The following is a 20,911-nucleotide window of genomic DNA, read 5'->3' as shown; positions in this document are numbered from 1 at the left end:
GGGCCTCCACTGTATATGGCGCTCCAGAATGGCAGGCTATTATTGTGACAAAGACGCACGACCTGCCCAAATTTATTTTCGGTAAAGAATGGACTGCTTTCTGGCCATCCTGAAAGCCGCTGCGGAGCCTCCCGAGTGGCTCTCGAGGCCAGAGCCGCTCTGTATGCTACGTGAATTTTAGTATGACGAAGCCAGACTCATGCTGGCTGACCACGACAGTGTCGTAAGTACATGGCGTATTGTGTGTTTTTTTTGTTGTGTTTTTTGGACAAATGTGGGCGAAAGCCAGGCAATAAAGAAAAACAGAGGGAGCGGGGAACTCGTCGCCCGTCTCGCTCAGTCGGTAGAGCATGAGACTTTTAATCTCAGGGTCGTGGGTTCGAGCCCCACGTTGGGCGCTGCTTTTCTTTTTTTAGCTCTGCATCCCATATTCCTTCTGTCTGATTTTAACGGAAGCCCTTGTTTCGCAATGTTATCTGCGGCTGCATACCAAAGCGCCTGTGAGGACAAAAAAGGCTGTTCCTTGTGTCCACTCTGGCTGTCCTATCTCTATGTGGCCCCAGAGGTAGGGGGGAAGTCGTCGCCCGGCTAGCTCAGTCGGTAGAGCATGAGACTCTTAATCTCAGGGTCGTGGGTTCGAGCCCCACGTTGGGCGCTGCTTTTCTTTTTTAGCTCTGCATCCCATATTCCTTCTGTCTGATTTTAACGGAAGCCCTTGTTTCGCAATGTTATCTGCGGCTGCATACCAAAGCGCCTGTGAGGACAAAGAAGGCTGTTCCTTGTGTCCACTCTAGCTGGCCTATCTCTATGTGGCCACGGAGGAAATGGGGAAGTCGTCGCCCGGCTAGCTCAGTCGGTAGAGCATGAGACTCTTAATCTCAGGGTCGTGGGTTCGAGCCCCACGTTGGGCGCTGCTTTTCTTTTTTAGCTCTGCATCCCATATTCCTTCTGTCTGATTTTAACGGAAGCCCTTGTTTCGCAATGTTATCTGCGGCTGCATACCAAAGCGCCTGTGAGGACAAAAGAGGCTGTTCCTTGTGTCCACTCTAGCTGGCCTATCTCTATGTGGCCACGGAGGAAATGGGGAAGTCGTCGCCCGGCTAGCTCAGTCGGTAGAGCATGAGACTCTTAATCTCAGGGTCGTGGGTTCGAGCCCCACGTTGGGCGCTGCTTTTCTTTTTTAGCTCTGCATCCCATATTCCTTCTGTCTGATTTTAACGGAAGCCCTTGTTTCGCAATGTTATCTGCGGCTGCATACCAAAGCGCCTGTGAGCACAAAGAAGGCTGTTCCTTGTGTCCACACTAGCTGGCCTATCTCTATGTGGCCGCGGAGGAAACGGGGAAGTCGTCGCCCGGCACAATAATAGCCTGCCATTCTGGAGCGCCATATACTGTGGAGGCCCAAGAGCATTATGAGATCAAATGGTACCCCATCCTCATTGTCTGTGCTTAAATAACGAATTCCCTGCGCGTCAAGTGATAGCTCACCTGGCACACGGTGCGCAAGAACGGGTCTGAGACGTCGCGAAAAAACAAAAAACGGTTCACCAGCTGCCTTAAATAGAGGTGCCCTAGCCCCAACCCCCCGTCTTTTAACCGCCGGAACAGGTTCGTTCGGCTGCAACGTTCCCATTCGGAAGCCCATATAAAGACGCCAAAAATCCGGTGTAACTTCTGAATGTGCACCCGAGAGCAATGCAAAACCTGCATCACATACCAGAGCTTGCTAATAAAAAACAGGTTGCAGACTGTAGCTCTGGCGAAAATGGAGAGATTGGTGCCTTTCCATTTTCCAGCTCTGTCACGTGCTTCTTTCGTATGCTGTTTCCAATACTCCTCGCTTTCGCGATAAGCATCGAGCGGAACGCCCAAATACTTGCCCGGTGTCGTCGTCCACGGTACGTTGGCAAAATGGTCCGGGTGGGATGGCCACCATCCATGCCAGAGTCCGAGGCATTTGGACCAATTAACCCCGCTACCGGTGACTTCGCTGAACTCGCGTACACACCCGACAGCTTCGCTTATGCTCTCCTGATCAACCGTGAATACAGCAACGTCGTCAGCATACGCCAGCAGCTTAACTTCAGCAGCTTGCAACCTAAAGCCATTAATACTATTGTCTTCTAATATTTTCCTACACAGTGTTTCGATGTAAATACAAAATAAGAGAGGGCTGAGGGGGCAGCCCTGACGCACCGAACGCTGCACGCTAATGGGGGCCCCCAGGCACTTGTTAACAATCAATCTTGTCGTGCAGTTTTGATACGCCAGGGCTACACCCTCGCGGATAACTGAACCGACATTCACATGGTCTAAAACGGAAAACAAGATTTCATGAGAAACACAATCAAAAGCTTTTTCGAGATCAATCTGAAGCATAGCCACCCGCCCATTAATTGCATCGCAGGTTTCAAGTACACTGCGTGCTTTGTGAATGTTGGAAAAAATCGATCGCCCTTTTATTCCACATGTCTGGTGGGGTCCAACAATTTCTTTTATCACTGTCTGTAGTCTTCGCGCCAATACCTTCAAAAAAATTTTGTAGTCCACATTAGTGAGTGTTATCGGTCGATATGCGGTAACAGATTTTAATTTCTCTATATCATCAGTTTTCGGTATGACTACCGTATGGGAGGTCCCAAAAGACGGAGGCAAAAAGTTTATTCCATAGGCTTCGTTAAACATTGTACATAGCACCGGGGCAATTTCATGCTTAAATTCTTTATAAAATGCCGCACTGAATCCATCTGGTCCTGGTGATTTTCCGAGGTTTAATTCATCTATCGCATGCCCTACTTCGTTTTCAGTTATTTCTAGTTCCATTTCCTTTTTCCTTTCTTCGTCCAGCCGTGGCATTGCACCAAGAAACTGATGCTTAAATGCAACTGCGTCTGCCGGATGCCACGAAAAAAGCCTCTGGTAGAATTGTGTAAAGGCTGCTTCGATGTGGTCATGGTCTGCCGATAAGATACCCCCCCCCCCCCCCATTCTATTTTATCGATGTGATTACTTTCAGCGTGGGCTTTTTCTAGACCGAGAGCACGTTTTGATGGCGCTTCGCCAGCAGCTGTGTCTTCCGCCCTCGCCCTCACCAGTGCTCCGCGATAACGCCGTTCTTCCATGAGTTCTATCTTTTGCTTGGTTTTCCTGACATCTTCAATCCATTTCCCAGGCGCCCCAGGCGCCTTGCATTCCTGCTTCAGCAACGTTTGCAGTAGTGCCTTTAATGGCAGGCTATTATTGTGACAAAGACGCACGACCTGCCCGAATTTATTTTCGGGAAAGAATGGACTGCTTTCTGGCCATCCAGAAAGCAGCTGCGGAGCCTCTCGAGTGGCTCTCGAGGCTAGAGCCGCTCTGTATGCTTCGTGAATTTTAGTATGACGAAGCCAGACTCATGATGGCTGACCACGACAGTGTCGTATGTACATAGCGTTTTGTGTGTTTTTTGTTGAGTGTTTTTTGAGTAAATGTTATGGGTCAAAGCCAGGCAATAAAGAAAAAAAGAAGTCGTCGCCCGGCTAGCTCAGGGGATTCGACTTCCGGCCACCGAGCGTGACGGACGTGCGATGACGGGCTCCGTTGGAGCAGCTACAGCGGTCATGTCTGGCCGCGGAAACAGGGCTTTTGCCTCGGATGAAGAGTATCAGGTGATTCTGCCTACCCTTCCTACAGGACGTGTTGTGTTGAACACAGTTTTTTTGCACGCTGACGTGCGGGCCCGTCCTTATCGGGTCGAAGATTTCAGGGATGCGCTGGCTCAGCTGATGCTGCTCCCCGAGGTTATCGCCTTGGGGGCGTATCGCATGAGCCATGTATGGGCTGTTACTTTCGCGAGTGCTGAGGCGGTGACGAAAATTCTTTCTGCCGGAGACCTGAAAGTCAAGGACCGCCGCTGTCTCGTCATCGACCCGGCAAACCAGGACGTCCGCGTCAAGCTGCACTGGCTGCTGCACAACGTGCCCGACGAAGACGTGAGGGTAGCCTTTGCTCCGTACGGCAAGGTGAGCGAAGTCTCCAAGGAGCGGTGGCGCGTCCAGGGTGTCGCCAGCAAGGGGTCGACGACACGCTTGGTTTCATTGAAAATGAACCCTGGCGTGAAGCTGGAAGACCTCCCTCACGAAGTCAGGGTTGGCGGTGAGCTGGCTCTCGTGGTTGTACCGGGCAGAGCTCCGCTGTGTCTGCGCTGCCACGGTACTGGGCACATTCGCCGTGAGTGCAAGGTTCCACGATGCGGCGCCTGTCGTCGCTACGGGCACGAAGAAAGCAGCTGCGTACGCACGTACGCGAGTGCTGCCGTCCCAGTCAACACTGACATTTCGTCCGAACTTGTCATGGACGAGGCTGACGCGGAAGACGCTGCAGCAGAGGCAGGGGACAGCGTGGAGAAGGCCCCTGCTGTGCCCCCTACGGAAATATCCACAAGCGTAGAGGAGCCCAGCAGTAAGCGGCAGCAACAGGTAGCGCAGCCTGCAGAAGTCAAGGCGCCAACGGACGAAGTCTTGAGCGGTGGGGCGTCAGCTCCCGTCGTTCCCCAGCATGGTGACCGCATGGAAGTGTCACATGCATCAACCAGCAACCAAGCAGGGAAGCGACCGCACGAGCACAGTGCGAATGGAGCGCCCAAAGTGAGCGAAGGCGACGAGCCGCCGCAGAAGACTGTTGGTGTCAGGCGACCGACGTTGAAACCGCGGCCGAATGTACAGGCCGATCAACGAGCGGCGGCTAAGCCGCCGCCTTAGTTGGAGTGAGTGCCCTGTGAATGGTTTCTGTGGGCGTGAGATGGCCTTTTTCGGTAACAGACTGCATGGGCTGATTTTCCAGTCCATACGCAAGAGGCACTTGTGCAAGAGACTTTGGATTACCGGCACCGCACCCATCGAGCACCTCAGATTATGCAAGTCACCCGCACCGTCGCCTTGTGTCCCGAGGTATGCACCATATGGCTCCTGTACCTAAACTAGATGGCTTCTACACCTCTTAGAGCGTTGCGCATTGCAACAATTAATGTCAGGGGACTGGCTTCCAAGAAGCGTCAGTACCAGCTAAGCCGGCTGTTCGTTGATAATGACCTAGACATAATAGCCGTACAGGAGACGAAAGTCGAAAGACAGGAACAGGCGGACCTTATGGTGCAGCCTTTTACGGCACGCTACAATGTTTGTGTGTGCCATTCTTCTGGCACATCGGGCGGTTGTGCTGTATTTATTAGGAATTCTCTGGGGATTGTCGAGCAGAATTTAACTGTTTGTCAAACTGGCCGTTTGGTTGTAGTGGATTTTTTTTATTGCAATTTGCTATGGAGAGTCATATGCGTGTATGCTCCTAACAGGGAGAACGAGCGCAAGGAATTTTTTGAGCGCGTTGAACAATATGTGTGCTGTGAGCGGTTAATTGTGCTTTTGGGCGACTTTAACTGCGTTTGTAAAGCAGAGGATAGAATTACAAAAAGACTCCTTCGTGACAAAAGTGCGGAATTGTTGAATTCGATTGTGCAAGAAAATGGTTTAGATGATGTTGCTGAAGTTCTTTCGGTAGCGCCGCATTTTACTCACTTCCAGGGTGAAAGTCACGCGAGACTTGACAGAGCGTATGTGTCGCTTGATCTGATTCCTTTGTGCAATAGCTACGAGGTAAAACACATGTCTTTTACCGACCACAGCTTAGTTACGTTTACCCTGGGGAACAAAGACAAGAAATCTCGTTTCTCGTGGGACCTCTGGAAGTTTAACGCACAATTACTCGAGGATGAACGCTTTGACATTAAAGTTAATGAATGCATTAAAGCATTGCTATCAGCAGAGCCTGGGAACTGGGTAATTAGGTGGGAAGATTTCAAAGAACAAGTGAAAATAAACGCGATTGAAAGGGCAAGCATCATATGCCACGATAAACGTGTTAAAGAAAAAGAACTACATTGCCAACTTGACTTGCTCGTAAGCCTGGAAAGTTCCCAGCCGGGAAGATATAAGAAAGAAATAAGACATACAAAAAGTAAACTTGAGATTATCGAAAAAGACAAGTATACAGCTGCCATGATACGGGCCCGTGCTGAACGTCTCTGGCTTGACCAAGTACCTACTAAACGCTCGCTTAGTGACGAAAAGAAGTACGCGACTCAGAACGAAGTAAGACAAATCAGGTACAGAAACGAGGTAACGAATGATAGCAAAGTGATTCAGTTGGCGTTTGTTGAGCAGTATCGAGAATTGCTTGGGCGGCGACGGCTTGAAGAAGAGGGGTTTGCAAACACGTTCTTGTCCCGTATGCCAAAACTAGGAGACGATATAAAACAAGGGCTGGAGGTACCAATCAGCGTAAGCGAAGTGGGAAGAGCAATCGAAGAGCTGAGTGCCGGAAAATCTCCCGGTCCTGACGGCTTAGGTAGTGAATTTTATAAGAAGTTCAAAGCCGAACTCACCCAAGCTCTCCACTGCGTCTTCACCGAAATTTATGAGACAAAGAAAATGCCACCATCATTTAAAACAGCACACGTGGTTTTAATACCCAAGAGTGAGGACCAGGCTAAACTTCTGTCCGTTGGGGCTTATCGGCCGATAAGCCTAACCAACGTTGACTATAAAGTGTTTATGAAGATTCTTGCCAACAGACTGCAAAAGGTCATAAAGGACCTTGTAGGGCCCCACCAAACGTGCGGTATTAAAGGTCGCACCATTGGAACAAATGTGCACATTGCCAGAACTGTTCTTGAATGCTGCGATGCCTTCGGGGGCCGAGTTGCCATGATACAGCTTGACCTTGCAAAGGCCTTCGATCGAGTGTCGCACGACATTCTTTTCGCCATTCTAGAATATGCCAACGTCGGCTCTGTGATAATACAAGGTGTACAGATGGCGTACGACAACTGTGTTACCCGAATTATAGTGAACAAACAGCTGACTGAACCTGTACCTGTGTGTTCTTCGGTCAGGCAGGGTTGCCCGCTCTCGCCTTTGCTCTTTGCAATCTACCTTGAGCCTTTTCTGTTATCACTGTTGCACAATGATGGGATCTGCGGTTTCACTCTTCTGTCGGCGCAAGTAAAAGTGCTTGCTTACGCTGATGATCTTGCTGTTTTTTGCGCGGATCAAGAAAGCGTTAAAGAAGTTGTGAAAGTTGCGGGGGAATATTGCAAAAAGACTGGGTCCGAAATTAACTGGGATAAGTGCATAGGTTTTTGGCACGGTGATTGGGACAGCACACCTGCCGTGTTTGCTAACATGAAATGGACGACCGCCCCTGCGAAGTACTTGGGGGTACCCTTGGAGCACTATAAAAGCAGTACGGAGTTGTGGGGTGAGATAACGCAGAGTGCAAGGAGAAAAGCGGATGGCTGGAAAGGACGTGACCTTTCTGTTTTCGCGCGCGCAAGTGTGTGCAATGTATTTTTAATAGCCAGAATTTGGTATATATTGCAGTTCGTGCTCATTACCCCAGCAAACCTGCAGAAGCTGCATAGAGTGTTTGCTGTCTTTATTTGGAGCTCAAATTGGGAGCGAACAAGTCGAGTTAATCTGTTCCTTCTGGTCAAAAGGGGCGGCCTTGGTCTTTCTAATTTGTTTCTGAAGCAAGTTGTCTCAAGATTTTTGTTTCTACGTGATCAAACCGATCCCTTGTTGCGCACAATGTTGCAGGTGCGCTTAGGCAACGTGTTGCCGGAATTTGTTGTGTCCAGTTACCCGGCCACGAATCGTGCTGTAACAGGTTTTTTGCGTGAAGTTGTGGCAGCCTTTCGCACTTTGAGCGCTCACTTTTCTACACAGTATCTATCTGCTGTACCCAGGAAAAAACTACAAAGATTTGCTAGATATATTTATACCTGCTCCCTTATACCGTTCCTTTTGCTGCGGAGGCCCAGGCAAAGATGTGTTAAAGCGAGTTAAGAAGATGCCGGTAAGACCGACTGTCAAATCCTTTTTCTTTAAACTTCATACCGGTACCCTTCCTGTGAAAACGTGGCTAAACGATAAAGGCATTTTTGTGCCCTGGACCACCGACTGCATACTCTGCAAAAAACCCGAGACCATCGAACATGTGTTTATCGACTGCTGGGACCCGGTTTTCCACTGGGACATCTTGCAAAGAACATTGAAGAAAGAACTACCTGTAACTCCTTATGGCATCCGGTTTCTACCTGTAGAAAGTGAGGAGGTTCCTTACGACATGTTTATGCTACTGGGCCTCCACAGCATCTGGAAAACGAGAATGGCGGCCAGGCACGCCGACGCAAATGTGCGACCAGTGAGAGAAAACTTTATAGAAAGTGCAGTTTTCCTGAGAGATGTTCTCCGCAGTCAACCCCAGCCGCCGGACTGGGTTGCAGTTATGGATGAACTGATTAACATGAAAAAGTTTTAACCCATTGTCTCGGCCAAAGTGTGGCTAGAGATTTTTATGTATTGTTTACCGGTAATAAAGAAAAAAAAAAGCCCGGCTAGCTCAGTCGGTAGAGCATGAGACTCTTAATCTCAGGGTCGTGGGTTCGAGCCCCATGTTGGGCGCTGCTTTTCTTTTTTTAGCTCTGCATCCCATATTCCATCTGTCTGATTGTAACGGAAGCCCTTGTTTCGCAATGTTATCTGCGGCTGCATGCCAAAGCTCCTGTGAGGGCAAAGAAGGCTGTTCCTTGTGTCCACTCTAGCTGGCCTATCTCTATGTGGCCCCGGAGGAAATGGGGAAGTCGTCGCCCGGCTAGCTCAGTCGGTAGAGCATGAGACTCTTAATCTCAGGGTCGTGGGTTCGAGCCCCACGTTGGGCGCTGCTTTTCTTTTTTTAGCTCTGCATCCCATATTCCTTCTGTCTGATTGTAACGGAAGCCCTTGTTTCGCACTGTTATCTGCGGCTGCATGCCAAAGTGCCTGTGAGGACAAAGAAGGCTGTTCCTTGTGTCCACTCTAGCTGGCCTATCTCTATGTGGCCCCGGAGGAAACGGGGAAGTCGTCGCCCGGCTAGCTCAGTCGAGGATTCGACTTCCGGCCACCGAGCGTGACGGACGTGCGATGACGGGCTCCGTTGGAGCAGCTACAGCGGCCATGTCTGGCCGCGGAAACAGGGCTTTTGCCTCGGATGAAGAGCATCAGGTGATTCTGCCTACCCTTCCTACAGGACGTGTTGTGTTAAACGCAGTTTTTTTGCACGCTGACGTGCGGGCCCGTCCTTATCGGGTCGAAGATTTCAGGGATGCGCTGGCTCAGCTGATGCTGCTCCCCGAGGTTATCGCCTTGGGGGCGTATCGCATGAGCCATGTATGGACTGTTACTTTCGCGAGTGCTGAGGCGGTGACGAAAATTCTTTCTGCCGGCGCACTGAAAGTCAAGGACCGCCGCTGTCTCGTCATCGACCCGGCAAACCAGGACGTCCGCGTCAAGCTGCACTGGCTGCTGCACAACGTGCCCGACGAAGACGTGAGGGTAGCCTTTGCTCCGTACGGCAAGGTGAGCGAAGTCTCCAAGGAGCGGTGGCGCGTCCAGGGTGTCGCCAGCAAGGGGTCGACGACACGCTTGGTTTCATTGAAAATGAACCCTGGCGTGAAGCTGGAAGACCTCCCTCACGAAGTCAGGGTTGGCGGTGAGCTGGCTCTCGTGGTTCTACCGGGCAGAGCTCCGCTGTGTCTGCGCTGCCACGGTACTGGGCACATTCGCCGTGAGTGCAAGGTTCCACGATGCGGCGCCTGTCGTCGCTACGGGCACGAAGAAAGCAGCTGCGTACGCACGTACGCGAGTGCTGCCGTCCCAATCAACACTGACATCTCGTCCGAACTTGTCATGGACGAGGCTGACGCAGAAGATGCTGCAGCAGAGGCAGGGGACAGCGTGGAGAAGAAGGCCCCAGCTGTGCCCCCTCCGGAAATATCCACAAGCGTAGAGGAGCACAGCAGTAAGCGGCAGCAACAGGCAGCGCAACCTGCAGAAGTCAAGGCGCCAACGGACGAAGTCTTGAGCGGTGGGGCGTCAGCTCCCGTCGTTCCCCAGCATGGTGACAGCATGGAAGTGTCACATGCATCAACCAGCAACCAAGCAGGGAAGCGACCGCACGAGCACAGCGCGAGTGGAGAGCCCAAAGTGAGCGAAGGCGACGAGCCACCGCAGAAGACTGTTGGTGTCAGGCGACCGACGTTGAAACCGCGGCCGAATGTACAGGCCGATCAACGAGCGCCGGCTAAGCCGCCGCCTTAGTTGGAGTGAGTGCCCTGTGAGTGGTTTCTGTGGGCGTGAAATGGCCTTTTTCGGTGTCGGACTGCATGGGCTGATTTTCCAGTCCATACGCAAGAGGAACTTGTGTAAAAGATGCTGGATTACCGCCACCGCACCCACCGAACACCTTAGACTCGGCAAGTCACCCGCACCGTCGCCTTGTGTCCCGAGGTATGCACCATATGGCTCCTGTACCTAAACTAGATGGCTTCTACACCTCTTAGAGCGTTGCGCATTGCAACAATTAATGTCAGGGGACTGGCTTCCAAGAAGCGTCAGTACCAACTAAGCCGACTGTTCGTTGATAATGACCTAGACATAATAGCCGTACAGGAGACGAAAGTCGAAAGACAGGAACAGGCGGACCTTATGGTGCAGCCTTTTACGGCACGCTACAATGTTTGTGTGTGCCATTCCTCTGGCACATCGGGCGGTTGTGCTGTATTTATTAGGAATTCTCTGGGGATTGTGGAGCAGTATTTAACTGTGTGTCAAACTGGCCGTTTGGTAGTAGTAATTCTTTTTATTGCAATTTGCTATGGAGAGTCATATGCGTGTATGCCCCTAACAGGGAGAACGAGCGCAAGGAATTTTTTGAGCGCCTTGAACAATATGTGTGCTGTGATCGGTTAATTGTGCTGTTGGGCGACTTTAACTGCGTTTGTAAAGCAGAGGATAGAATTACAAAAAGACTCCTTCGTGACAAAAGTGCGGAATTGTTGAATTCGATTGTGCAAGAAAATGGTTTAGATGATGTTGCTGAAGTTCTTTCGGTAGCGCCGCATTTTACTCACTTACAGGGCGAAAGTCACGCGAGACTTGACAGAGCGTATGTGTCGCTTGATCTGATTCCTTTGTGCAATAGCTACGAGGTGAAACACATGTCTTTTACCGACCACAGCTTAGTTACTTTTACCCTGGGGAATAAAGACAAGAAATCTCGTTTCTCGTGGGACCTGTGGAAGTTTAACGCACAGTTACTCGAGGATGAACGCTTCGGCATTAAAGTTAATGAATGCATTAAAGTATTGCTATCAGCAGAGCCTGGGAACTGGGTAATTAGGTGGGAAAATTTCAAACAGCAAGTGAAAAAAAACGCGATTGAAAGGGCAAGCATTATATGCCACGATAAACGTGTTAAAGAAAAAGAACTACATTGCCAACTTGACTTGCTCGTAAGCCTGGAAAGTTCCCAGCCGGGAAGATATAAGAAAGAAATAAGAGATACAAAAAGTAAACTTGAGATTATCGAAAAAGACAAGTATACAGCCGCCATGATACGGGCCCGGACTGAATGTCTCTGGCTTGACCAAGTACCTACTAAACGCTCGCTTAGTGACGAAAAGAAGTACGCGACTCAGAACGAAGTAAGACAAATCAGGTACAGAAACGAGGTAACGAATGATAGCAAAGTGATTCAGTTGGCGTTTGTTGAGCAGTATCGGGAATTGCTTGGGCGGCGACGGCTTGAAGAAGAGGGGTTTGCAAACACGTTCTTGTCCCGTATGCCAAAACTAGGAGACTATATAAAACAAGGGCTGGAGGTACCAATCAGCGTAAGCGAAGTGGGAAGAGCAATCGAAGAGCTGAGTGCCGGAAAATCTCCCGGTCCTGACGGCCTAGGTAGCGAATTTTATAAGAAGTTCAAAGCCGAACTCACCCAAGCTCTCCACTGCGTCTTCACCGAAATTTATGAGACAAAAATGCCACCATCATTTAAAACAGCACACGTGGTTTTAATACCCAAGAGTGAGGACCAGGCTAAACTTCTGTCCGTTGGGGCTTATCGGCCGATAAGCCTAACCAACGTTGACTATAAAGTGTTTATGAAGATTCTTGCCTACAGACTGCAAAAGGTCATAAAGGACCTTGTAGGGCCCCACCAAACGTGCGGTATTAAAGGTCGCACCATTGGAACAAATGTTCACATTGCTAGAACTGTTCTTGAATGATGCGATGCCTTCGGGGGCCGAGTTGCCATGATACAGCTTGACCTTGCAAAGGCCTTCGATCGAGTGTCGCACGACATTCTTTTCGCCATTCTAGAATATGCCAACGTCGGCTCTGTGATAATACAAGGTGTACAGATGGCGTACGACAACTGTGTTACCCGAATTATAGTGAACAAACAGCTGACTGAACCTGTACCTGTGGGTTCTTCGGTCAGGCAGGGTTGCCCGCTCTCGCCTTTGCTCTTTGCGATCTACCTTGAGCCTTTTCTGTTATCACTGTTACACAATGATGGAATCTGCGGTTTCACTCTTCTGTCGGCGCAAGTAAAAGTGCTTGCTTACGCTGATGATATTGCTATTTTTTGCGCGGATCAAGAAAGCGTTAAAGAAGTTGTGAAAGAGTTGTGAAAGTTGCGGGGGAATATTGCAAAAAGACTGGGTCCGAAATTAACTGGGATAAGTGCATAGGTATTTGGCACGGTGATTGGGACAGCACACCTGCCGTGTTTGCTAACATGAAATGGACGACCTCCCCTGCGAAGTACTTGGGGGTACCCTTGGAGCACTATCAAAGCAGTACGGAGTTGTTGGGTAAGATAACGCAGAGTGCTAGGGAAAAAGCGGATGGCTGGAAAGGACGTGACCTGTCTGTTTTCGCGCGCGCAAGTGTGTGCAATGTATTTTAATAGCCAGAATTTGGTATTTATTTCAGTTCGTGCTCATTACCCGAGCAAACCTGCAGAAGCTGCATAGAGTGTTTGCTGTCTTTATTTGAAGCTCAAATTGGGAGCGAACAAGTCCAGTTAATCAGTTCCTTCCGGTCAAAAGGGGCGGCCTTGGTCTTTCTAATTTGTTTCTGAAGCAAGTTCTCTCAAGATTTTTGTTTCTACGTGATCAAACCGATCCTTTGTTGCGCACAATGTTGCAGGTGCGCTTAGGCAACGTGTTGCCGGAATTTGTTGTGTCCAGTTACCCGGCCACGAATCGTGCTGTAACAGGTTTTTTGCGTGAAGTTGTGGCAGCCTTTCGCACTTTGAACGCTCACTTTTCTACACTGTATCTATGTGCTGTACCCAGGAAAAAACTGTACAAAGATTTGCTAGATATATTTATACCTGCTCCCTTATACCGTTCCTTTTACTGCGGAGGCCCAGGCAAAAATGTGCTAAAGCGAGTTAAGAAGATGCCGGTAAGACCGACTGTCAAATCCTTTTTCTTTAAACTTCATACTGGTACCCTTCCGGTGAAAACATGGCTAAACGATAAAGGCATTTTCGTGCCCTGGACCACCGACTGCATACTCTGCAAAAAACCCGAGACCATCGAACTTGTGTTTATCGACTGCTGGGACCCGGTTTTCCACTGGGACATCTTGCAAAGAACATTAAAGAAAGAACTACCTGTAACTCCTTGTGGCATCCGGTTTCTACCTATAGAAAGTGAGGAAGTTCCTTACGACATGTTTATGCTACTGGGCCTCCACAGCATCTGGAAAACGAGAATGGCGGCCAGGCACGCCGACGCAAATGTGCGACCAGTGAGAGAAAACTTTATAGAAAGTGCAGTTTTTCTGAGAGGTGTTCTCCGCAGTCAACCCCAGCCGCCGGACTGGGTGGCAGTTATGGATGAACTGATTAATATGAAAATGTTTTAACCCATTGTCTCGGCCAAAGTGTGGCTGGAGATTTTTATTTCTGCGTATGTATTGTTTACCGGCAATAAAGAAAAAAAAACCCGGCTAGCTCAGTCGGTAGACCATGAGACTCTTAATCTCAGGGTCGTGGGTTCGAGCCCCACGTTGGGCGCTGCTTTTCTTTTTTTTAGCTCTGCATCCCATATTCCTTCTGTCTGATTGTAACGGAAGCCCTTGTTTCGCAATGTTATCTGCGGCAGCATGCCAAAGCGCCTGTGAGGACAAAGAAGGCTGTTCCTTGTGTCCACTCTAGCTGGCCTATCTCTATGTGGCCCCGGAGGAAACGGGGAAGTCGTCGCCCGGCTAGCTCAGTCGGTAGAGCATGAGACTCTTAATCTCAGGGTCGTGGGTTCGAGCCCGACGTTGGGCGCTGCTTTTCTTTTTTAGCTCTGCATCCCATATTCCTTCTGTCTGATTGTAACGGAAGCCCTTGTTTCGCAATGTTATCTGCGGCTGCATGCCAAAGCGCCTGTGAGGACAAAGAAGGCTGTTCCTTGTGTCCACTCTAGCTGGCCTATCTCTATGTGGCCCCGGAGGAAACGGGGAAGTCGTCGCCCGGCTAGCTCAGTCTTTATTGCCTGGCTTTGACCCATAACATTTACACAAAAAACACTCAACAAAAAACACACAAAACGCTATGTACAGTACTCACGGATTGAAATAGGACATTCGGAGCGCGTGGCCGTCGCTTCATGGAGCGCCGCCAGTAGATGCTCATAGAACCAAGGTGGTGCATTGTGGTATGGCGCGAGGGGGAGAACATCTACAAAGCAGAATTGTTCCTTCCAGTAGCCAACGAGCCGGACTGTGGTTTACCACATGCCTGCGTGGCACTGCAAGGCTTGCGCTCAGAATGTCCTATTTCAATCCGTGAGTACTGTACATACGAATCTGTCGTGGTCAGCCATCATGAGTCTGGCTTCGTCATACTAAAATTCACGAAGCATACAGAGCGGCTCTAGCCTGGAGAGCCACTCGGGAGGTTCCGCAGCTGCTTTCTGGATGGCCAGAAAGCAGTCCATTCTTTCCCGAAAATAAATTCGGGCAGGTCGTGCGTCTTTGTCACAATAATAGCCTGCCATTCTGGAGCGCCATATACTGTGGAGGCCCAAGAGCATTATGAGATCAAATGGTACCCCATCCTCATTGTCTGTGCTTAAATAACGAATTCCCTGCGCGTCAAGTGGTAGCTCTTTCTTTATTGTCCTTTGTAACACATCCCAAAAATAAACCCCTTCCCAGCAATGCAAAAAAACATGGTCTATTGTTTCGGGCTGTTTACAAATTAAGCAGTTCGATCCCCACGGTAAAAAGAAATCCTTTCCTTCCAAAAACTTTTTAACTGGGTGTGTCCCGGTGTGTAATTTAAAAAAGAAGGTCTTTACTCCTGGTGGCACCTGCATTTTCTTTACCCTTTTTAGAACATCAGCTCCAGGACCTCCACTGTACTAGGCCCTGTACATAGGCTCTGGGAAAACAATATCACAAAGATCATGGTACAACTTCTTTCTTTTAGTTTTATACAAATAATCGCTAGAAAACGCGCTGAGAGAAACCTAACACTTGCTACAATCTCTTTGTAGTAACCAAAAATTCCACCCGAGAGCTCTTCTGTGGTAACAACAAACTCGGGCAGCAATCGCCGCTGCCTCACCTGGCACACGGTGCGCAAGAACGGGTCTGAGACGTCGCGAAAAAACAAAAAACGGTTCACCAGCTGCCTTAAAGAGAGGTGCCCTAGCCCCAACCCCCCGTCTTTTACCCGCCGGAACAGGTTCGTTCGGCTGCAACGTTCCCATTCGGAAGCCCATATAAAGACGGCAAAAATCCGGTGTAACTTCTGAATGTGCACCCGAGAGCAATGCAAAACCTGCAGTCGGTAGAGCATGAGACTCTTAATCTCAGGGTCATGGGTTCGAGCCACACGTTGAGCGCTTCTTTTCGTTTTTTAGCTCTGCATCCCATATTCCTTCTGTCTGATTGTAACGGAAGCCCTTGTTTCGCAATGTTATCTGCGGCTGCATGCCAAAGCGCCTGTGAGGACAAAGAAGGCTGTTCCTTGTGTCCACTCTAGCTGGCCTATCTCTATGTAGCCCCGGAGGAAACGGGGAAGTCGTCGCCCGGCTAGCTCAGTCTTTATTGCCTGGCTTTGACCCATAACATTTACACAAAAAACACTCAACAAAAAACACACAAAACGCTATGTACATACGAATCTGTCGTGGTCAGCCATCATGAGTCTGGCTTCGTCATACTAAAATTCACGAAGCATACAGAGCGGCTCTAGCCTCGAGAGCCACTCGGGAGGCTCCGCAGCTGCTTTCTGGATGGCCAGAAAGCAGTCCATTCTTTCCCGAAAATAAATTCGGGCAGGTCGTGCGTCTTTGTCACAATAATAGCCTGCCATTCTGGAGCGCCATATACTGTGGAGGCCCAAGAGCATTATGAGATCAAATGGTACCCCATCCTCATTGTCTGTGCTTAAATAACGAATTCCCTGCGCGTCAAGTGGTAGCTCTTTCTTTATTGTCCTTTGTAACACATCCCAAAAATAAACCCCTTCCCAGCAATGCAAAAAAACATGGTCTATTGTTTCGGGCTGTTTAAAAATTAAGCAGTTCGATCCCCACGGTAAAAAGAAATCCTTTCCTTCCAAAAACTTTTTAACTGGGAGTGTCCCGGTGTGTAATTTAAAAAAGAAGGTCTTTACTCCTGGTGGCACCTGCATTTTCTTTACCCTTTTTAGAACATCAGCTCCAGGACCTCCACTGTACTAGGCCCTGTACATAGGCTCTGGGAAAACAATATCACAAAGATCATGGTACAACTTCTTTCTTTTAGTTTTATACAAATAATCGCTAGAAAACGCGCTGAGAGAAACCTAACACTTGCTACAATCTCTTTGTAGTAACCAAAAATTCCACCCGAGAGCTCTTCTGTGGTAACAACAAACTCGGGCAGCAATCGCCGCAGCCTCACCTGGCACACGGTGCGCAAGAACGGGTCTGAGACGTCGCGAAAAAACAAAAAACGGTTCACCAGCTGCCTTAAAGAGAGGTGCCCTAGCCCCAACCCCCCGTCTTTTACCCGCCGGAACAGGTTCGTTCGGCTGCAACGTTCCCATTCGGAAGCCCATATAAAGACGGCAAAAATCCGGTGTAACTTCTGAATGTGCACCCGAGAGCAATGCAAAACCTGCAGTCGGTAGAGCATGAGACTCTTAATCTCAGGGTCATGGGTTCGAGCCACACGTTGAGCGCTTCTTTTCGTTTTTTAGCTCTGCATCCCATATTCCTTCTGTCTGATTGTAACGGAAGCCCTTGTTTCGCAATGTTATCTGCGGCTGCATGCCAAAGCGCCTGTGAGGACAAAGAAGGCTGTTCCTTGTGTCCACTCTAGCTGGCCTATCTCTATGTAGCCCCGGAGGAAACGGGGAAGTCGTCGCCCGGCTAGCTCAGTCTTTATTGCCTGGCTTTGACCCATAACATTTACACAAAAAACACTCAACAAAAAACACACAAAACGCTATGTACATACGAATCTGTCGTGGTCCGCCATCATGAGTCTGGCTTCGTCATACTAAAATTCACGAAGCATACAGAGCGGCTCTAGCCTCGAGAGCCACTCGGGAGGCTCCGCAGCTGCTTTCTGGATGGCCAGAAAGCAGTCCATTCTTTCCCGAAAATAAATTCGGGCAGGTCGTGCGTCTTTGTCACAATAATAGCCTGCCATTCTGGAGCGCCATATACTGTGGAGGCCCAAGAGCATTATGAGATCAAATGGTACCCCATCCTCATTGTCTGTGCTTAAATAACGAATTCCCTGCGCGTCAAGTGGTAGCTCTTTCTTTATTGTCCTTTGTAACACATCCCAAAAATAAACCCCTTCCCAGCAATGCAAAAAAACATGGTCTATTGTTTCGGGCTGTTTACAAATTAAGCAGTTCGATCCCCACGGTAAAAAGAAATCCTTTCCTTCCAAAAACTTTTTAACTGGGAGTGTCCCGGTGTGTAATTTAAAAAAGAAGGTCTTTACTCCTGGTGGCACCTGCATTTTCTTTACCCTTTTTAAAACATCAGCTCCAGGACCTCCACTGTACTAGGCCCTGTACATAGGCTCTGGGAAAACAATATCACAAAGATCATGGTACAACTTCTTTCTTTTAGTTTTATACAAATAATCGCTAGAAAACGCGCTGAGAGAAACCTAACACTTGCTACAATCTCTTTGTAGTAACCAAAAATTCCACCCGAGAGCTCTTCTGTGGTAACAACAAACTCGGGCAGCAATCGCCGCAGCCTCACCTGGCACACGGTGCGCAAGAACGGGTCTGAGACGTCGCGAAAAAACAAAAAACGGTTCACCAGCTGCCTTAAAGAGAGGTGCCCTAGCCCCAACCCCCCGTCTTTTACCCGCCGGAACAGGTTCGTTCGGCTGCAACGTTCCCATTCGGAAGCCCATATAAAGACGGCAAAAATCCGGTGTAACTTCTGAATGTGCACCCGAGAGCAATGCAAAACCTGCAGTCGGTAGAGCATGAGACTCTTAATCTCAGGGTCATGGGTTCGAGCCACACGTTGAGCGCTTCTTTTCGTTTTTTAGCTCTGCATCCCATATTCCTTCTGTCTGATTGTAACGGAAGCCCTTGTTTCGCAATGTTATCTGCGGCTGCATGCCAAAGCGCCTGTGAGGACAAAGAAGGCTGTTCCTTGTGTCCACTCTAGCTGGCCTATCTCTATGTAGCCCCGGAGGAAACGGGGAAGTCGTCGCCCGGCTAGCTCAGTCGGTAGAGCATGAGACTTTTAATCTCAGGGTCGTGGGTTCGAGCCCCACGTTGGGCGCTGCTTTTTTTTTAGCTCTGCATCCCATATTCCTTCTGTCTGAATGTAACGGAAGCCCTTGTTTCGCACTGTTATCTGCGGCTCCATGCCAAAGCGCCTGTGAGGACAAAGAAGGCTGTTCCTTGTGTCCACTCTAGCTGGCCTATATCTATGTGGCCCCGGAGGAAACGGGGAAGTCGTCGCCCGGATTGCTCAGTCGGTAGAGCATGAGACTCTTAATCTCAGGGTCGCCCTACGTTGGGCGCTTCCTTTTTTTTCCCTCTGCATCCCATATTCCTTCTGTCTGATTTTAACGGAAGCCCTTGTTTCGCACTGTTATCTGCGGCTGCATGCCAAAGAACCTGAGGACAAAGAAGGCTGTTCCTTGTGTCCACTCTAGCTGGCCTATCTCTATGTGGCCCCGGAGGAAACGGGGAAGTCGTCGCCCGGCTAGCTCAGTCGGTAGAGCATGAGACTCTTAATCTCAGGGTCGTGGGTTCGAGCCCCACGTTGGGCGCTGCTTTTTTTTTAGCTCTGCATACCATATTCCTTCTGTCTGAATGTAACGGAAGCCCTTGTTTCGCACTGTTATCTGCGGCTGCATGCCAAAGCGCCTGTGAGGACAAAGAAGGCTGTTCCTTGTGTCCACTCTAGCTGGCCTATATCTATGTGGCCCCGGAGGAAAAGGGGAAGTCGTCGCCCGGCTAGCTCAGTCGGTAGAGCATGAGACTCTTAATCTCAGGGTCGTGGGTTCGAGCCCCACGTTGGGCGCTGCTTTTTTTTTAGCTCTGCATCCCATATTCCATCTGTCTGATTGTAACGGAAGCCCTTGTTTCGCAATGTTATCTGCGGCTGCATGCCAAAGCGCCTGTGAGGACAAAGAAGGCTGTTCCTTGTGTCCACTCTAGCTGGCCTATCTCTATGTAGCCCCGGAGGAAACGGGGAAGTCGTCGCCCGGCTAGCTCAGTCGGTAGACCATGAGACTCTTAATCTCAGGGTCGTGGGTTCGAGCCCCACGTTGGGCGCTGCTTTTTTTTTAGCTCTGCATCCCATATTCCTTCTGTCTGATTGTAACGGAAGCCCTTGTTTCGCAATGTTATCTGCGGCAGCATGCCAAAGCGCCTGTGAGGACAAAGAAGGCTGTTCCTTGTGTCCACTCTAGCTGGCCTATCTCTATGTGGCCCCGGAGGAAACGGGGAAGTCGTCGCCCGGCTAGCTCAGTCGGTAGAGCATGAGACTCTTAATCTCAGGGTCGTGGGTTCGAGCCCGACGTTGGGCGCTGCTTTTCTTTTTTAGCTCTGCATCCCATATTCCTTCTGTCTGATTGTAACGGAAGCCCTTGTTTCGCAATGTTATCTGCGGCTGCATGCCAAAGCGCCTGTGAGGACAAAGAAGGCTGTTCCTTGTGTCCACTCTAGCTGGCCTATCTCTATGTGGCCCCGGAGGAAACGGGGAAGTCGTCGCCCGGCTAGCTCAGTCTTTATTGCCTGGCTTTGACCCATAACATTTACACAAAAAACACTCAACAAAAAACACACAAAACGCTATGTACATACGAATCTGTCGTGGTCAGCCATCATGAGTCTGGCTTCGTCATACTAAAATTCACGAAGCATACAGAGCGGCTCTAGCCTCGAGAGCCACTCGGGAGGTTCCGCAGCTGCTTTCTGGATGGCCAGAAAGCAGTCCATTCTTTCCCGAAAATAAATTCGGGCAGGTCGTGCGTCTTTGTCACAATAATAGCCTGCCATTCTGGAGCGCCATATACTGTGGAGGCCCAAGAGCATTATGAGATCAAATGGTACCCCATCCTCATTGTCTGTGCTTAAATAACGAATTCCCTGCGCGTCAAGTGGTAGCTCTTTCTTTATTGTCCTTTGTAACACATCCCAAAAATAAACCCCTTCCCAGCAATGCAAAAAAACATGGTCTATTGTTTCGGGCTGTTTACAAATTAAGCAGTTCGATCCCCACGGTAAAAAGAAATCCTTTCCTTCCAAAAACTTTTTAACTGGGTGTGTCCCGGTGTGTAATTTAAAAAAGAAGGTCTTTACTCCTGGTGGCACCTGCATTTTCTTTACCCTTTTTAGAACATCAGCTCCAGGACCTCCACTGTACTAGGCCCTGTACATAGGCTCTGGGAAAACAATATCACAAAGATCATGGTACAACTTCTTTCTTTTAGTTTTATACAAATAATCGCTAGAAAACGCGCTGAGAGAAACCTAACACTTGCTACAATCTCTTTGTAGT

General features: G+C 49.3%; 1 protein-coding gene and 13 non-coding genes across 15 annotated transcripts in view; 13 read left to right on the top strand and 1 right to left on the bottom strand.

The window, feature by feature from the left end:
• The window catches only part of LOC144121526 (monocarboxylate transporter 5-like), a 171,365-nt gene that overhangs the window by 110,857 nt on the left and 39,597 nt on the right, over positions 1-20,911 (bottom strand). The window lies entirely within an intron of this gene.
• Positions 326-398, top strand: TRNAK-UUU (transfer RNA lysine (anticodon UUU)). Its single transcript has one exon. It is a non-coding gene; the product is annotated as a tRNA-Lys (tRNA).
• TRNAK-CUU (transfer RNA lysine (anticodon CUU)) lies at positions 583-655 on the top strand. Its single transcript has one exon. It is a non-coding gene; the product is annotated as a tRNA-Lys (tRNA).
• Positions 839-911, top strand: TRNAK-CUU (transfer RNA lysine (anticodon CUU)). The gene has a single exon. It is a non-coding gene; the product is annotated as a tRNA-Lys (tRNA).
• TRNAK-CUU (transfer RNA lysine (anticodon CUU)) lies at positions 1,095-1,167 on the top strand. The gene has a single exon. It is a non-coding gene; the product is annotated as a tRNA-Lys (tRNA).
• TRNAK-CUU (transfer RNA lysine (anticodon CUU)) lies at positions 8,429-8,501 on the top strand. The gene has a single exon. It is a non-coding gene; the product is annotated as a tRNA-Lys (tRNA).
• On the top strand, positions 8,686-8,758 carry TRNAK-CUU (transfer RNA lysine (anticodon CUU)). Its single transcript has one exon. It is a non-coding gene; the product is annotated as a tRNA-Lys (tRNA).
• Positions 13,878-13,950, top strand: TRNAK-CUU (transfer RNA lysine (anticodon CUU)). Its single transcript has one exon. It is a non-coding gene; the product is annotated as a tRNA-Lys (tRNA).
• On the top strand, positions 14,136-14,208 carry TRNAK-CUU (transfer RNA lysine (anticodon CUU)). The gene has a single exon. It is a non-coding gene; the product is annotated as a tRNA-Lys (tRNA).
• On the top strand, positions 18,607-18,679 carry TRNAK-UUU (transfer RNA lysine (anticodon UUU)). Its single transcript has one exon. It is a non-coding gene; the product is annotated as a tRNA-Lys (tRNA).
• TRNAK-CUU (transfer RNA lysine (anticodon CUU)) lies at positions 19,103-19,175 on the top strand. The gene has a single exon. It is a non-coding gene; the product is annotated as a tRNA-Lys (tRNA).
• Positions 19,357-19,429, top strand: TRNAK-CUU (transfer RNA lysine (anticodon CUU)). Its single transcript has one exon. It is a non-coding gene; the product is annotated as a tRNA-Lys (tRNA).
• TRNAK-CUU (transfer RNA lysine (anticodon CUU)) lies at positions 19,611-19,683 on the top strand. Its single transcript has one exon. It is a non-coding gene; the product is annotated as a tRNA-Lys (tRNA).
• TRNAK-CUU (transfer RNA lysine (anticodon CUU)) lies at positions 19,865-19,937 on the top strand. The gene has a single exon. It is a non-coding gene; the product is annotated as a tRNA-Lys (tRNA).

Source organism: Amblyomma americanum, chromosome 2 (assembly GCF_052857255.1).
Source record: "Amblyomma americanum isolate KBUSLIRL-KWMA chromosome 2, ASM5285725v1, whole genome shotgun sequence".
NCBI classification, from domain to species: Eukaryota; Metazoa; Arthropoda; class Arachnida; order Ixodida; family Ixodidae; genus Amblyomma; species Amblyomma americanum.
This window is presented reverse-complemented; position numbering and strand designations above follow the sequence as displayed.